Source organism: Eriocheir sinensis, chromosome 33 (assembly GCF_024679095.1).
Source record: "Eriocheir sinensis breed Jianghai 21 chromosome 33, ASM2467909v1, whole genome shotgun sequence".
Lineage (NCBI taxonomy): Eukaryota > Metazoa > Arthropoda > Malacostraca > Decapoda > Varunidae > Eriocheir > Eriocheir sinensis.
The window spans coordinates 5383636-5399985 of record NC_066541.1 but is presented as its reverse complement, the minus strand read 5'-3'; the positions used below and the strand labels follow the sequence as shown (position 1 = coordinate 5399985).

The following is a 16350-nucleotide window of genomic DNA, read 5'->3' as shown; positions in this document are numbered from 1 at the left end:
GCAGTGATATGGCAGAACCGCTGCAGTGCCTTGGAAAAAAAAAAAAAGCTTCGAAAGGAGGAAAAATACAGAGTGAGATGATATACACAGGGTAAGAAATAAAGGATGAAATAAAAGTAAAATAAGAAATAGATATATTGTAAAAAATACACGACAAAGGAAATTAATAACTGGAGTCGATGAAAGATGAAAACGAGGCAAATGGGATAAAAGATGAAAAAAACAGGAGATAAATACAAAGGAAAGAAGATGTTACAAAGATAAAGTGGAAAAACAGTGAAGAGGGGTAAGAACAACGATAATTGAAAACAGAGGAAAGGAGGAAATAATGAAGTAGGGGAATAAAAAGAAAACACTGAGAAATACAAGAGGAATGAGATAGAGTAAGAGACAAAAAAAAAAAAAAAAAAAAAAAAAAAAAAAAACAGGGCAAGTAAAAAACATCGGTAATTATAGACAAGGAAAGGTGGAAATAATGAAAGAAACTGTGAAGACAAAGGAAAAACAGACACAATTACGAGAAGATGAAAAGAAAGAAAAGAAAAGTAAAAAAAAGGAGATAGCATAAGAAAATATACAGGGAAACAGAAACAGAGGAAATAAACAACAGCAAAAAGACGGAAACAAACAAAAACAAAAATAATAATAACGAGAACAACTAACTAAATAAAAAAAGACATAAATGATGACGTAAAACTGACACATACAAAAAGTGTAAACTAAGAAAAACGGACGAAAAAAAAAGATACGAAAATAAAATACGGAGAGAAATAAACAAAAATACATCACAAAGTTTTCCTGCGACTAAAAAAAATACATACAAAAGATACAGAGAGAGAGAGAGAGAGAGAGAGAGAGAGAGAGAGAGAGAGAGAGAGAGAGAGAGAGAGAGAGAGAGAGAGAGAGAGAGAGAGAGAGAGAGAGAGAGAGAGAGAGGGACATCAATCGCAGTTCCCCTTCCCTGCCGTTCACCTTTCAACTCAATACAAAGACAATAAGGTCATTCCTGGGGTGCGTGCGGCTCGTTGCGTGTGAGATATGCGTGCGTGTGAGCCTTGCGTGCGTGTGTGTGTGGGGGACTGTGTGTGTGTGTGTGTGTGTGTGTGTGTGTGTGTGTGTGTGTGTGTGTGTGTGTGTGTGAACGTCTCGCGAACCATTCCTGAGAGAACGTCTGTGCAGGTGCGTTCCCGACCTGGTAACGGTGAGCGAATTCTTGTAAAACGTCAAGATGGTGTGAATTAGGCCGTTGGAAGGATGGTCGAGGAGGAGGAGGAGGAGGAGAAGGAAGTTACTTGAAGGAGGAAGGGAAGGGAAGGAAGATTTAGCTAGAAAAAATTGTTGAGTGAATTAGCTCATAGGAGGAGGAGGAGGAAGAAGAAGAGAAGAAGGAAGAGGAGGAGGAGGAGGAGGAGGAGGAGGAGGAGGAGGAGGAGGAGGAAGTTAACTGCTGAAGAAGGAAGGGGTGAGAAGGAAGAAAATTCGGCTAGGAAACTTGTCTGTGTCCGTCTGTCTGTCTGCTTGCCTGTCTGTCTGTCTGTCTGTGTGTCTGTCTATCAGTGTGTCTCCCTGTCTGTCTTGATATCCGGGGAAGGTTAATTATCATCTATCGTCAGCTGCCGAAGAAAAAAACTCACAATTTTCCAAGAAAAAAAAAAACTCACGCACAGATACTTAAAAACTTTCTTCGCTGGCATGTATGAACGCTATGCTCTCTCTCTCTCTCTCATTATTGTGGTTGGGACAAATTGGATCTGAACTTGAACTTGAAGAAAAAACAAAAGAAAAAAAATCATGACATGTGTGTGTGTGTGTGTGTGTGTGTGTGTGTGTGTTTTACTGCCTGCTCGCAATAACAAACCGCCACTCGTGCACACAAATCACGCACAAACACACACACACACACACACACACACACACACACACACACACACACACACACACACACACACACACGGACGCACGCACGCACACACACAGCCACTCTTCCGTATTACTTCTCCTTCAGGGAAAAAGGAAAAATAAAAATCTGACGCTTTCATAAAAAAGCAAGAAAATAACAAAGGAAAAGAAAATGGGACACAAAACACAATGAAAATGATAAATAAGAGAAACAAAATATATAGAAACAAGAAAAAATAGAATAATACAAATAAAAAAATGTTAAAAAGTATAAATACTAAAAATATATATAAATTCTAGGAGGGAAGAGACGTGGAGGAGGCCGAGAGAGGATTCTGCAATATTCAATCCCTTAAGAGGAAGACTAAATCCTCCTCCTCCTCCTCCTCCTCCTTCTCCTCCTCACACTCACGCGGATATTAACCTCAATCCCTCCTCCTTCTCCTCTTCCATGATATCTGTCCTCCTCCTCCTCCTCCTCCTCCTCCTCCTCCTCCTCCTCCTCCTCCTTCTTCTCTTCCTACAACTAATTCTATGACTTCCTCCTTCGTTTCCTTTTCTATCTTGCACCATCATCATCATCATCATCAGCAGCACCAATTTTACATATTCCTTCCCTGTTTGCTTCCTGTTCTAGACACGAGAGTTTAGCCCGCTTCTCCTTTTCCTTCTTCTACTTCTGAATGTACCTTTTCTTCTTTTTTTTCTTTTCCTTCTTTTTTTTCTTCTTTTCTTTTTGAGTATATCCATTTTTTTCTACAACTGTTTCTTCTTCTTCTTCTTCTTCTTCTTCTTCTTCTTCTTCTGCTCCTTTTTCCTCTTCTTCTTTTTCTTCTTCTCCTTCTTCTTCTTCTTCTTCTTCGGCTTATAAAATTTCTCAACTTCTCTTCCTTATCTTCTCTTTACTACTATTTCTTCATATTCAAGAGCTCCTCCTCCTCCTCCTTCTCCTCCTCCTCCTCCTCGTAGCCAGGTGCCATAACGAAGCAGGTTAGGAATGACGTCACCCTCACCGTACCTGAGTCAGATGTGGCTCAGGTGTGTGAGGCTCACCTTTCCTTACCTGTGAATGTGTGTGTGTGTGTGTGTGTGTGTGTGTGTGTGTGTGTGTCGAGGGCAACGACATCCTCACGGGAATTCAGAAAGCAGACACAGACTGATAGATACCGACATATGGACACACACACACACACACACACACACACACACACACACACACACACACACACACAGACGGACACAAAGAAAAGAAAGTAGAACAATGTGAAAAGAAGAGGAGCCAAAGGAAAAAAAATACATTAGAAAAAAGAAAGGAAAAAAAAACGGGAAAGTTAAGAGAAAAAGAACGGAAAGAAACGCAATAATTTCTTTTAGAGTTGCAACTTTGCCAAACCTTCCTCCTCCTCCTCCTCCTCCTCCTCCTCCTCCTCCTTAACTGTTTCCTAAGTGTCTCCTTTGCACGTTTCTTCTTCGCCTTCCTGCACATTAACGTCTTTGTCCTCTTCTTCCTTCCTCTTTCTGTGCATCCTTCTCTCTCTCTCTCTCTCTCCTCTTTATCTCGTCCCTTACTTTGCCTTTGTGTCTTTCTCACTTTCTTTCTCTTCCTTAATTGTTCCTTGATTATCTCCTTCCTTTCTTCCTTCCTTCCTTTCTTCCTTCCTTGCTTCTTCTGTCCTCCACACCACATCTGCACCTTCACCTTTCTGTTTCGCCTTTTCTCTGTGCATTTTTCCTTCTACAATTTATCTCCTCCGTTACCTTAACCTTAACTTCCTCCTCCTCCTCCTCCTCCTCCTCCTCCTCCTCCTCCTCCTCCTCCTCTTCCGCCTGGGTCACGTGGTTAATTACGACAGGTGTACAAAGGCAGGTAAAGGTAGACGAGTAGTGGCTCTGCTTTCATGCTCACCTGTCCGCGGATGAGGAGGAGGAGCAAAGGGAGGAGGAGGAGGAGGAGGAGGAGGAGGAGGAGGAGGAGGAGGAGGAGGATGGGGAGGAGGAGGAGGAGGAGGAATGAGACCAGAAACACACGCAATAGAAAGATAAACCACAGAAACACGGAACGGCAGGCAACAGAAAGCTTAATTAGTGAACTTAACGAGGCTGCCTGTTTTATTACTTCTATTCAGGCACGTTAGTAACCTACATATTCTTGTCATCTTGGGGTCATTTAAATATTTTCTTTTACTTTTTATTCTTCTACTTCTTTATCCTTTCTATTACATTTCTACTTTTCTACTTATTATTCTACTTCTTCCTACTCTCTGCCTTACCTTACATAAAGAAACAGTAATTTATTTTTCATGCTGCAACCAAGGAACGAGTATTGCGATTCTTGAATATGATCGTTTTGGCTGAAAATAATTCCGAAAGGAGGTTTATTCCAGTGACGGATGACTCGATGCAGGAAAAAGATGCTCCTCTTGATGTCGGTTTTATTTTTTAACAGTAACGGAAAAAAAAGAACTTGCTATGTCGTCGCTCCCCGAAAGGAAAACGTAATAGCGTAATAAACAATTCCATCGCCTTGCTTGAACCGGCAGACCTTTATTCATAGTTATCGGGTTAGTTTTGGCTGAAAGAACTTGCGATGGCTGATGTGACTGAACTTGTAACGAACTTGGGGATCAAAGTCATATCTCCCCGCAGTCGTCCCTTTCAGGATAGAGTGGATGAGTATCTAGCTTCATTTTCATTAGGCCGTGTTCGCAACTGAAAAGGAGAGGAGGCGGAAACATGGAAACAGATGAGCAGGCAGCAGAAGGCCTGTTGGCTAATTCAAGGCTCCCTGATTAGGTGAATTCTCAATCACCAACTAGACTGATTAGAGAGACGTGCGAAAAAGATTAAAGCACTTTTGCACATAAGCGCGGGTACGTTCACTTTACCCCTGACGCAGCAAAGTGGCTATCGATACGATTCTTAAAATAGATAATCGTTTTCGCACTAACTACTACTATAACAAGGTTCTTCCAGTGGCGGATGGGGATGAAGATGAGGAGGAGGAGGTGGAAGAGGAAGGAGAGGAGATGGAAGAGAAGGAGAAAGAATGAAATTAGGGGCACAGGCAACTGAAGGAGTCAGAAGAGGAGGAGGCAGAGGAATACGTGGAGGAGGAAGAGGAGAAAAAATGAGACCAAAATCATGAGGAGGAGGAGGGGAATAGGAAGGGGAAAAAGTTAAAGAGAAAAACAGAGGTAAAAACAGAAGAAACAAAAGCAAATAAGCGACATTGCAAAATAAAAAGGAAGACGAAGCAGAAGAGGAGTAGGAGCAGGAAGAGGAGGAAAAGCTATTATCCAGAAGGAGCAGGAAGAGGAGTAATAGTAACGTAGGAGGAGGAAGAGGAGGAGGAGGAGATACAATGCAAGTTAAGGGGAAGAGGACAAGTTATAACCTCAACAAATAGCAAGAGAACAAGAGGGAGATAATTACGGAAAGAGAGAAGCTCAGCAAGGGACAACAGTAATAATAATAATAATAATAATAATAATAATAATAATAATAATAATAATAATAATAATAATGATAATAATAATAATAATAGATGGAGTTGCTGCTGCTGCGTAGATAGAAGAGGGAAAGGATGAGTAGCAAAAGGAGGAGGAGGAGGAGGAGGAGGAGGAGGAGGAGGAGGATATAATGAGTGCAGAGAGAAGTGAGGGAAGACAAGGGCGTTTTGGAGAGGATGACTATGAGATGTGGAGGAGGAGGAGGAGGAGGAGGATGCACGGAAGGGGAGACAAAGAGGGGAATGTCCCGATCAATTTTAAGCATGGAAAAGAAAGAAAGAGAGAGAGAGAGAGAGAGAGAGAGAGAGAGAGAGAGAGAGAGAGAGAGAGAGAGAGAGAGAGAGAGAGAGAGAGAGAGAGAGAGAGAGAGAGAGAGAGAGAGAGAGAGAGAGATTGATAGGATTATTCAGACAAAAAAAAACTAACAATAAAAAGAAAAAAACAAACAAATCAAAGCATAAAGTCCGGAATCATGTGGCCTTGAGAGTGACCCTCTGACCTTGACCCCGTGACCTCCGGCGTGGTTGTGCGCCATTACCGGTGAGAGTTCAAGGTCACGGGCGCGGGATGACTGTCTAATGCGTGTTATTGACAACGTACACACACACACACACACACACACACACACACACACACACACACACACACACACACAGAAATATTAAATACGTAGAAAACCAAGAGGAAGTTTAAGAAGAAGAAGAAGAAGAAGAAGAAGAAGAAGCAAAGAAGAAAAGGAAGAAGAAGAAGAAGTAGAAGAAGAAAAAGAAGAAGTAGAAGAAGAAGACGAGCGGAAACGAACAGCAAAAACAGGAAGAACAAGTACAAGGAAAACAATAACAAAAAGTGGGACGAGAACAAGAACGAGAAAAAGAGGAAAAAATAAGAAGGAAAAAAAAAACTGAACGGAGGAAGCATAAATTAATAGAAAGAGAAGACGAAGCAGAAGATTAGAGAAAAAGATGAAAAGTAAAAAGCAAGAAAAAAAGTAAGAGGATGAAAGTAAGAGGAGCAGCTACGAAGACAATACGAGTATGAGATAAAGAAAAAAATTAAGAGGATGAGACTTAATGAGAAAAAGAGAGAATGATGAGTTAGAAAATTAATAATCACCAGAAAACGAAAACGAAGAGGAGAAAGGAAATGAGAGAAAATAAAGAAGATAAAGAGGAAGAGGGAAATAAAAGAAAAAAAAGTAAAGGAAGAAGAAGAAGGTAGAGGAGTAAGAAATGGAGAGGGAAACGGATGACAAGGAGGAAATAATAGAGAGAAGGAAGAGGAGGGGAAGAGGAGGAAGGAATTGAGAAGGTAACGGAGGAAGAGGAGACAGGAAATACAAGGGAGAAGGAAAAAAAAGAAAAAAAGGAAATGACAGGGAAAAGGAAGTGAAGGAATGCAATGAGATGGAAAAGGAAGAAGAGAAGGAAGAGGAAAAAGGATATGAGAATGAGAATGAGGAAGAGCAAAAAGGATATGAGAAGATAGTGAAAAAGAAAAGAGAAGAAAGAAAATTAGAGGGAGAAGGAGAAGAGGAGGAATGAGTATGAGAAGATAGAGAAAAAGAAAGAGGAGAAAGAAAGAAAATTAGAGGGAGAAGGAGAAGAGGAAGAATGAATGAAGAATGAGAATGTAGAAGAGCAAAAAGGAAACGAGAAAATAAAAAAGAAGGAAGAGGAGAGAGAAGGAGGAAGAAGAGAAATGGAATGAGAGGAAGAAAGAAGAGCGGGAGGGAAATGAGACGAAGGAGGAGATAAGGAAGGGAATGAGGGGAAAAAAAGGAGGAAGAGGAAGAAGAAAATACGGGGAACAACCCAAACATATCCAACCATAACCACGACCACCACCACCGCCACCACCAGGGAAGCGAAACAAATGACGATCGAGGACACAAAGAGATCCCAGAAAACACGCCGACTCGGATTCCGAAGGCGAGGGCGGAAAGGAGATCAGAACCCTTTAGGAAGAGAGAGAGAGAGAGAGAGAGAGAGAGAGAGAGAGAGAGAGAGAGAGAGAGAGAGAGAGAGAGAGAGAGAGAGAGAGAGAGAGAGAGAGAGAGAGAGAGAGAGAGAGAGAGAGAGAGAGAGAGAGAGATTTACATAGATTTACATAGAAAATCAGACCACACAGACCCCATGGTCCAGACTTGGTGGTCTGTCCTTAAACCTAAGTGATTTTACATTAATCAGAAGACTCCAAAACGTTGCATTTCTACTCTAGTTGATATTAAGTTGAAGGAAGTAACGGTCGAGCTTATTTTTGAAGGAGTCAATCGTGTTACACTGGACCACTGACGGTGGAAGCTTATTCCATTCTCGCACTACAACGTTGGTGAAGAAAAATTTGGTGCAGTCTGAATTTACTTGTCTACATCTGAGTTTTACGCCATTGTTCCTCGTGCGCAAAGTGTCATCGATCATAAACAATGTTGATCTGTCTACATTCGTGAAACCATTAAGTATTTTAAAACATTCGATCAGTTTTCCTCGAGGCGACGTTTCTCAAGAGAGAACATGTTAAGGGTAGAAAGCCTTTCTTCGTAGGATTTGTTGCGCAAGGAAGGGATCATTTCGCTGCCCGTCGCTGAACACCTTCTAATTTAGCAATATCCTTTGCATGGTGGGGAGACCAAACTGTACCGCATATTCCAAGTGGGGTCTGACTAAACTGTTGTAGAGCGGAGTATTACATCTTTATTCTTGAATACAAAGTTTCTTTTAATGAAGCCCAACATTCTGTTCGCTTTATTTGCTGCATCGATGCATTGCTGTGAGAATTTGAGGTTTGACGCGATTTTGACCCCAAGTCTTTGACGCATTGAACGCTTTTGAGTTTAACGCCGCGCATTTCGTATTCGAACTTCTTATTCCTCGTTCCAACTTGAAGGACCTGGCACTTGTCTACGTTAAAGGGCATCTCCCATCTATCCGACCAAGTTGAAATTTTGTGCAAATCCTTGGAGGCTTTGCCTGTCTTCGTCAGTGAGAACCGAGTTGCCAATCTTGTGTCGTCTGCAAATTTACTAATGCGGTTATTGAGTCCATCATCCACGTCGTTGATGTAAATAATGAAGAGCACTGGGCCAAGGACCGAGCCCTGAGGACGCCACTAGTGACAGGCGCCCACTCTGAGTTAAATCCGTCAATCACTACTCTTGTTGCCTGTTGCTCAACCAATTCGCGATCCATTGGTTTACTTGACCGTCAATACCTATTTGCTTTAATTTGTAAAGTAATTTATGATGCGGGACTTTATCAAACGCTTTCTGAAATCAAGATAGACTACGTCCAGTGATTTGGTTACGTCATAAACAGTGAAGAGGTCGTTATAAAAGGTTAATAGGTTTGATAGGCAGGATCTTTGTTTCGAAGCCATGTTGTGAGTCCCCAATCAATGAGTGGCTTTCAAGGTAATTCACAATTTTGTCTCTAATTATGCCTCAAGTAGCTTACCTACAACCGAAGTTAGACTAATGGGCCTGTAATTACCTGGTGCTTTTTTGTCTCCTTTCTTGAAAATCGGTGTCACGTTAGCCTTTTTCCAATCTGAAGGGACGATGCCTTGTCGCAAGGACATATTGAATACGGTTGTGAGGGAGGAGAGTATTTCGCTCTTTGTTTCTTTCAGCAGAGTTGGATATACTTTGTCAGGTCCAGGACTTTTATTTGTTTTAAGTGAATGGAGAGCTTTAAGGACTTCATCGGTTGTTATTTCAAAATTAGGCAATGCATGCTCGAGATTTACAATAGTACTGGTGTTGGTGTTAGAGAGAGGAAGACTGTTATTATTAAACACAGAGTAAAAGTAATTGTTTAAGGTTGTAAGGTTGAGAGAGAGAGAGAGAGAGAGAGAGAGAGAGAGAGAGAGAGAGAGAGAGAGAGAGAGAGAGAGAGAGAGAGAGAGAGAGAGAGAGAGAGAGAGAGAGAGAGAGAGAGAGAGAGAGAGAGAGAGAGAGAGAGAGAGAGAGAGAGAGAGAGAGAGAGAGAGAATGTGGAAAATGAAGGAACGAGGAAAGATATAAGAGGAAAGGATAACAAGGGGAGAATGTGAGGAGGAGGAGAAGGAGGAGGCAAAAGGAGGAGGTGGAGGAGGAGGAGGAATCACACCCGGCCGCGTATTGTCTTTTTAACAGCAGGAACAAGAGGAGGTGGAGGAGGTGGAGGAGGAGGAGGAGGAGGTGGAGGAGGAGGAGGGAAATTTTGTGAGGGCTTAACAAGTTGGCGCCTAAGAAGAAAGGAAAAGAGATGGGCGTGCAAGGGAGGAAGAATGATAGGGTGGAAGAGGAAGAGAAGGAGGAGGAGGAGGAGGAGGGGGAGATGAGGATGTGGAGGAGGAGGGGGAGATGAGGATGTGGAGGAGGATGTAGAGGGCGTGTAGGTGGAGGAAATGGTTTGTGTGTTTGTGTGTGTGTGTGTGTGTGTGTGTGTGTGTGTGTGTGTGTGTGTGTGTGTGTGTGAACGAGAACGTGCGAAGGAAGGCAGGCATGTGTGTACTGTACGTGAAATAATCTCTCTCTCTCTCTCTCTCTCTCTCTCTCTCTCTCTCTCTCTCTCTCTCTCTCTCTCTCTCTCTCGTTAACCTTATCCCAGTGACGTCACCCGGCCCACTTTTACAGACACGAAGGACAACAAGCGTTCACTGAGCTCATGAAAAGAACGTACGAAGACAACTTTTTCACCCCCACCACACAAGGACGACATTCCCCCCCTCATGGCCTGGACGCTACTGGCCATCACATTATGCGGTTCGGTGTGTGTGTCGAGGGGTAAAAACAGCTGTGGGCGGCGGGCTTGGTTAATGCTTGGTAGGTCCCTCGCCGCGCATTGCGAAAGGATGTTAATGCGCCTGAAAAACTAGTCCCAAAACATGACCCTGGCGTTGCTGTTTTCCTCCGCCTTGCTTGCTTACCATTTAATAAGAAGGAACGAAGGAAGGAAGAAAGGAAGGAAGGAAAAAAGGAAGGCAGGCAGACAGGAAAGAAGGGAGGAAAGAAGGAGGGAAGGAAAGGTCGATCGATAGAGGAAGGAACGAAGGAAGAAAGGAAGGAAGGAAAAAAGGAAGGCAGGCAGGCAGGAAATTAGGAAGGAAAGAAGGAGGGAAGGAAAGGTTGATCGATAGAGGAAGGATGGAAGGAAGGAAAAGAAGGAAGGAAAGAAGGAGGGAAGGAAAGGTTGATCGATAGAGAAAGGAACGAAGGAAGGAAGGAAGGAAGAAAGGAAGGGAGGCAGGCAGGAAAGAGGGAAGGAAAGAAGGAGGGAAGGAAAGGTCGATCGATAGAGGAAGGAACGAAAGAAGGAAGGAAGAAAAGAAGGCAGGCAGGCAGGAAAGAAGGAAGGAAAAAAGGAGGGAAGGAAAGGTCGATCGATTGAGGAAGGAACGAAGGAAGGAAGGAAGGAAGGAAGGATGGAAGGGAGGCAGGCAGGAAAGAAGGAAGGAAAGAAGGAGGTAAGGAAAGGTCGATCGATAGAGGAAGGAACGAAGGAAGGAAGGAAGGAAGAAAAGAAGGCAGGCAGGCAGGAAAGAAGGAAGGAAAAAAGGAGGGAAGGAAAGGTCGATCGATAGAGGAAGGAACGAAGGAAGGAAGGAAGGAAGGAAGGAAGGATGGAAGGAAGAAAAGAAGGCAGGCAGGCAGGAAAGAAGGAAGGAAAAAAGGAGGGAAGGAAAGGTCGATCGATAGAGGAAGGAACGAAGGAAGGAAGGAATGAAGGAAGGAAGGATGGAAGGAAGAAAAGAAGGCAGGCAGGCAGGAAAGAAGGAAGGAAAGAAGGAGGGAAGGAAAGGTCGATCGATAGAGGAAGGAACGAAGGAAGGAAGGAAGGAAGGAAGAAAAGAAGGCAGGCAGGAAGGAAAGAAGGAAGGAGAGAAGGAGGGAAGGAAAGGTCGATCGATAGAGAAAGGAACGAAGGAAGGAAGGAAGGAAGGAAGGCAGGCAGGCAGGCAGGAAAGAAGGAAGGAAAGAAGGAGGGAAGGAAAGGTTGATCGATAGAGGAAGGAACGAAGGAAGGAAGGAAGGAAGAAAAGAAGGCAGGCAGGCAGGAAAGAAGGAAGGAAAGAAGGAGGGAAGGAAAGGTTGATCGATAGAGGAAGGAACGAAGGAAGGAAGGAAGGAAGGAAGGCAGGCAGGCAAGAAAGAAGGAAGGAAAGAAGGAGGGAAGGAAAGGTCGATCGATAGAGGAAGGAACGAAGGAAGGAAGGAAAGAAGGAGGGAAGGAAAGGTCGATCGATAGAGGAAGGAACGAAGGAAGGAAGGAAGGAAGGAAGAAAGGAAGGCAGGCAGGCAGGAGAGAAGGAAGGAAAGAAGGAGGGAAGGAAAGGTCGATCGATAGAGGAAGGAAGGAAGGCAGGCAGGCAGGCAGGAAGGAAGGAAGGAAGGAGAGAAGGAAAAGTCGATCGATAGATAGTTGTATAGATAGAGAAATTTAAAAAAAGACAGACTGTGAAAGAGAAGGGAGGAAAATATGAAAAAAAGCAAGATAAAAAGAAAATGACGATTAAGAGGATAGAAAAAAAAAAAACATGAGACAGAGGAAAATCAAGAAACGAAAGATGCAAAAGGAGAAAATAAAGAGGGAAAGAAGTAATGAAGGGATGGAAGAGAAAACGGAAAAGAAAGAAGAATTAGAATATAGGAGGCATATATATAAAGAGAGATGGAGACAAGGAGAGAGATAAGAAAAAGGGGACAGAAAGAAGGAAGAAAAAAAAGAAGAGTAAAAAGTAGTTGCGATATAAAAAGAGGAAGAAAGGAAAAGAAACGGGAAAGAGTGAGAAAGACGGAAGGAGGAGAATAACTGAGAAAGAAAACCTAAAAAAAAAAAAATAATAATGGACACAGGAGAGAGTGCGTGGAAAATAAGTGACTGAGAGAAGCGAAACCGAATGACAAAGAAAAGGAACGAATAAAGAAATAAAGAAACGGAAGAAAAAAAAGGAAAAGGAAAAGACGTAACTAGGAAAATAACTGAAAACGCCAAATTGAAGGAGAAAATAAAGGAAATAAAGAGTTAATAATACAAGAAAAAGGAAAAAAAGAAAAAATGAGAGGAAACGAGAAAGAAAAAAGAAAAGTGAAAAATAAAAATAGAGGAATAAAAAAATAATCGAAAAAAAAAAGAGATGAGAGGAAGAACTAAGAAAATAACTGAAAACGCCAAATTGAAGGACAAAATAAAGGAAAAAACGAGTTAAAATACAAGAAAAGGAAAAAATGGGAAAAAAACTGAGGAAACGAGAAGGAAGAAAAAATAAAAATGAAAAATAAAAATAGAGGAATAAAAAAATAAGCGAAAGAAAAGAGATGAGAGGAAGTAAGAGAGAATGAAAAAGACAGAAAGAAAAGGAACTAAGCAAGATTGAGGTGAAGAAAAAGAAAAAGATAAATGACAACAAACCAATCAAAACAAACATACTAATCAAACACACAAAACAACACTAATCACCAAAACAAACCAATTCAAGGTAAAAAAACCCAACCACACTCCCGTTTTCTTTCTCCCCCACTGAGGCCATTTGCAGGGGGAACTAAAGAGGAGGGGAAGGTTAGGGGACAAAAGGTTTAGAGGAGGGGAAGGGGACGTGAGGGGAGCTGAATAGAGGCCAAATAAGGGAATAGAAAGGCATTGACGTGTTGTATAAGGCTGAAGAGACATTGAGGGGAAAGAGGGGAGAATGAGAAGAGGAAGGAAGAGGGGAAAGAGGGGGAAAGGATGATAGGAGGGGATACGTGGATAGGAAAGAGGGAAAAGGGGTATAGAAAAGGGAAGAAAAAGGGAAAAGAGGGGGGATGGAAAGGGATAGGAAAAGGGAAAAGGGGAGAAGGGAAGGATGAGTCAGAGAGGAAAAAGGGGAGAAGGGAAGGGAAGGAGGAGATGAAAGAGGGGAAAGGAGGAAGAGGAAAGGAAGAGGGGAAATAGGTGGGGAAAGGGGAAGAGGGGAAGGAATGGGACGAATGGATGGGTGAATAGGGAAGAGAGAAAAGTGGAGTAAAAGAGGGGAAGAGGAAAAATGGGGAAAATAGGAGTGGGAAGAAAATGAGACGGGTCAGAATGTGAAGGGAAGGAAGAAGGGAGAGGAGAGAATGGGAAGGTGAAGGAATAAGGGAAAGAGGGGAAATTATGAGAGGAGGGGAAGGAGAAAAAGTTGGGGATGATAGAAGAGAGGGATTGAAAAATATGGATTAAATGGGAAAGATTAAAAATATGTGAAGGAAAATAAAAAAAGTCTGGAAAACGAGGGGGAGGGGAAATTTTTGAGAAAACAGTTAAACAAAAAAGAGAAAAAAGGGGAAAAAAAGCGGGGTAAATAGAAAGAAGGGAAGGGAAAACGAAAAATGGAAAAAAATAAAGGTGATGAGATGAAAGAGAAGGGAAAAAACGTAAGGAGAAAAGAAGAGAGGGGTGAAGATGAAAAACGGGAAGAAAAACAAGACATCAAAGAGGGGGAAGAGGGTGAAGAGGAGGAAGTGAAGAAAAAAACCCGAAGAAGAAAAAAATGATGTAACCGGCAAAAAAAAAACAGGAAAAAATAAATATAAAACTGAGGATGAAATAAAAGAGGAAAACACAAGATAAATAAATATAAATGAAAACGTAACAGAGGAAATAGGAAAAGGGCAAAGAGGGAAATTTAAGGGGAAAGGGAAAGTGCCGAGTGAAGTTAGGCCATGCAACAGGGTCGGCGGCAGGTAATTTCAGGTGAGACGAGAAGCGGTCATTTAAATCCCAGAAGGCCAGGTACAGATTTGCGCACAGGTGTTGAGGGCGACCTAGTTTGTTTATTGGTTATTAGAGAGGGGGGGGAGAGAGAGAGAGAGAGAGAGAGAGAGAGAGAGAGAGAGAGAGAGAGAGAGAGAGAAGGATGGTCGTAGGAAATTCACTAATAGTCATCCATTGCTTCACATTTTCCCTCCTCCTCCTCCTTCTCCTCCTTCTCCTCCTTCTCCTCCTCCTCCTCCCTGGCAGGATGCGGACCTAACTTTTTGCTTCATCTTGTAAGGTTATCAAGCGACCTTGGGCGAGAGAGAGAGAGAGAGAGAGAGAGAGAGAGAGAGAGAGAGAGAGAGATGATAAATGAGAGAAAGTTAGGTTCTAGAGATGCATGATGGAGAGATAAAAGAGACAGAGCGAGAAGGAAAGAGAGGGAGAGAAAGAGAGGGAGGGAGGGGAAAGAGAGGGAGGGAGAGGGAAAGAGAGGGAGAGACGGAAGGGGAAGGGAGGTGCGTGTTTCCCCTCCCCCTCCCTCTCCCTCCCTTCCCCTCCCTTCTCTCCTCCCTCATCTATTTACCTTCATATTTTCCCCTCCGTTACCTTCAGTTACGTCTCCTCTCTCTCTCTCTCCGGAATTTGTCTCGCTCTTACAGGGAATAAAGATTTACGAGATGCGTGAGGCAACGTTTTTTAGCTGTGTGTGTGTGTGTGTGTGTGTGTGTGTGTGTGTGTGTGTGTGTGTGTGTGTTTGGGGTGATGTCCTTTCCTCCCCACACTTTAACCATAATCATCGCCTCCTCTTCCTCCTCCTCCTCCTCTTCTCCTCCTCCTCCTCAGCTTCCTCCTCACCACCCTCACCTTCATCATAATCATCATCGTCACCTCATGCTAACCACAACCTCGCCTGAATACATAACACACACACACACACACACACACACACACACACACACACAGAGGCAGAGCACATGTCCTTCTCTCTCTCTTTTTACGTCTCTGTCTGTCTGTCTGTCTATCTATCTATCTGTTACCTTCATTGTTTGCCTTTTTAACGGTAAAATTAAAATGCCAACAAATAAAACGCAATAAAGCGAAGTACACACGGCGAGACAATGACGCAAGAGAACAACAGTAGGCCTAATCAGTATTATTTCCCGGAACGTTAAAAGAGATAAAAAATGAGTGAAAGTACAGAAAATAAAGAAGCAGAAAAGAATAGATAGAAAAATAAGAATAGATGCAAAAAATAAAAGTGGAAAGTATATGTTCATTTTTATACTCTCCAGAGGCAGAACATAATGACTCATAAAAGATAACAACAAAAACAACAATGGCCAGGTATTTATAAACGGAACAAGACTCACCGGAAACTGAGTCATTCTTCCACGTACGAAAAATGAACATAAATAAAAGAAAAAATATAAACACGAGAAACTATGCGCTGACACGTGCGAGAGAGAGAGAGAGAGAGAGAGAGAGAGAGAGAGAGAGAGAGAGAGAGAGAGAGAGAGAGAGAGAGAGAGAGAGAGAGAGAGAGAGAGAGAGAAACACGTTAGTAAGACTATATGAGAATGCGTGAGGGAGAGAGCGTGACGTAAGGGGGGGGTGAGGTAGGTAGGTAAGTATGTAGGTAGGTAGGTAGGTTGGCAGATAATGAAAAGATAGGCTGGGCAAGATATTGGTGAGTAAGAAGGGAGGTAGGTAGGTGGGTAAGTAGGTAGGTTGGTAAGTAGAGGGATGAAAGAAGAGAGATAGGATGATGGGGGACAGGTAAGTAGGAAAAGAAATACAGGTGAACAGGTAGGTAGGACGAGAAGGAGAGGAAGCGGAGGAAGGGAAAGGAATCCATGGACACGAGGGAAAGATTGAAGGGGGGAGGACTGGAGGAAGGAAAAGAGAGAGCTGATTGATTGATTGAGGTATGCCATCAAGGGGAGGAAGAGGAAAGGGGAGGTTAAACGACTAGAGGGGAAAGAGAAAGAGGAGGAGGAAGAAATCTGGAAAAGGGGAGAGAATTATTGGGGGGAGGAGGACAAGAAGGGGGGCATGGAAGGGGGAAAGGGAAAAGGAACTGGGAGGTGAAGGAATGGAGGGGGAAAGAGGAAGAGGAATGGAGAGGAGGAAGAGGACTGGAGGAGGGAGAAGAAGAGGAACGGGGAAGGTAAGAGGACTCGAGGGGAGAAGAGGAAAGAAGAGGACTTGAGGGGGAGGGGAAGAGGAATAGAGGAGGAAGAGGAACG

The 16350-nt window shown here is 42.9% G+C and overlaps 2 protein-coding genes across 2 annotated transcripts in view; one reads left to right on the top strand and one right to left on the bottom strand.

The window, feature by feature from the left end:
- LOC127006837 (calcium uniporter protein, mitochondrial-like) overlaps positions 1–16350 on the bottom strand; it is a 113019-nt gene that overhangs the window by 18725 nt on the left and 77944 nt on the right. The window lies entirely within an intron of this gene.
- Positions 1–16350, top strand: part of LOC127006614 (pinin-like) — a 62192-nt gene that overhangs the window by 4117 nt on the left and 41725 nt on the right. The gene's annotated exons all lie outside the window — the stretch shown is intronic.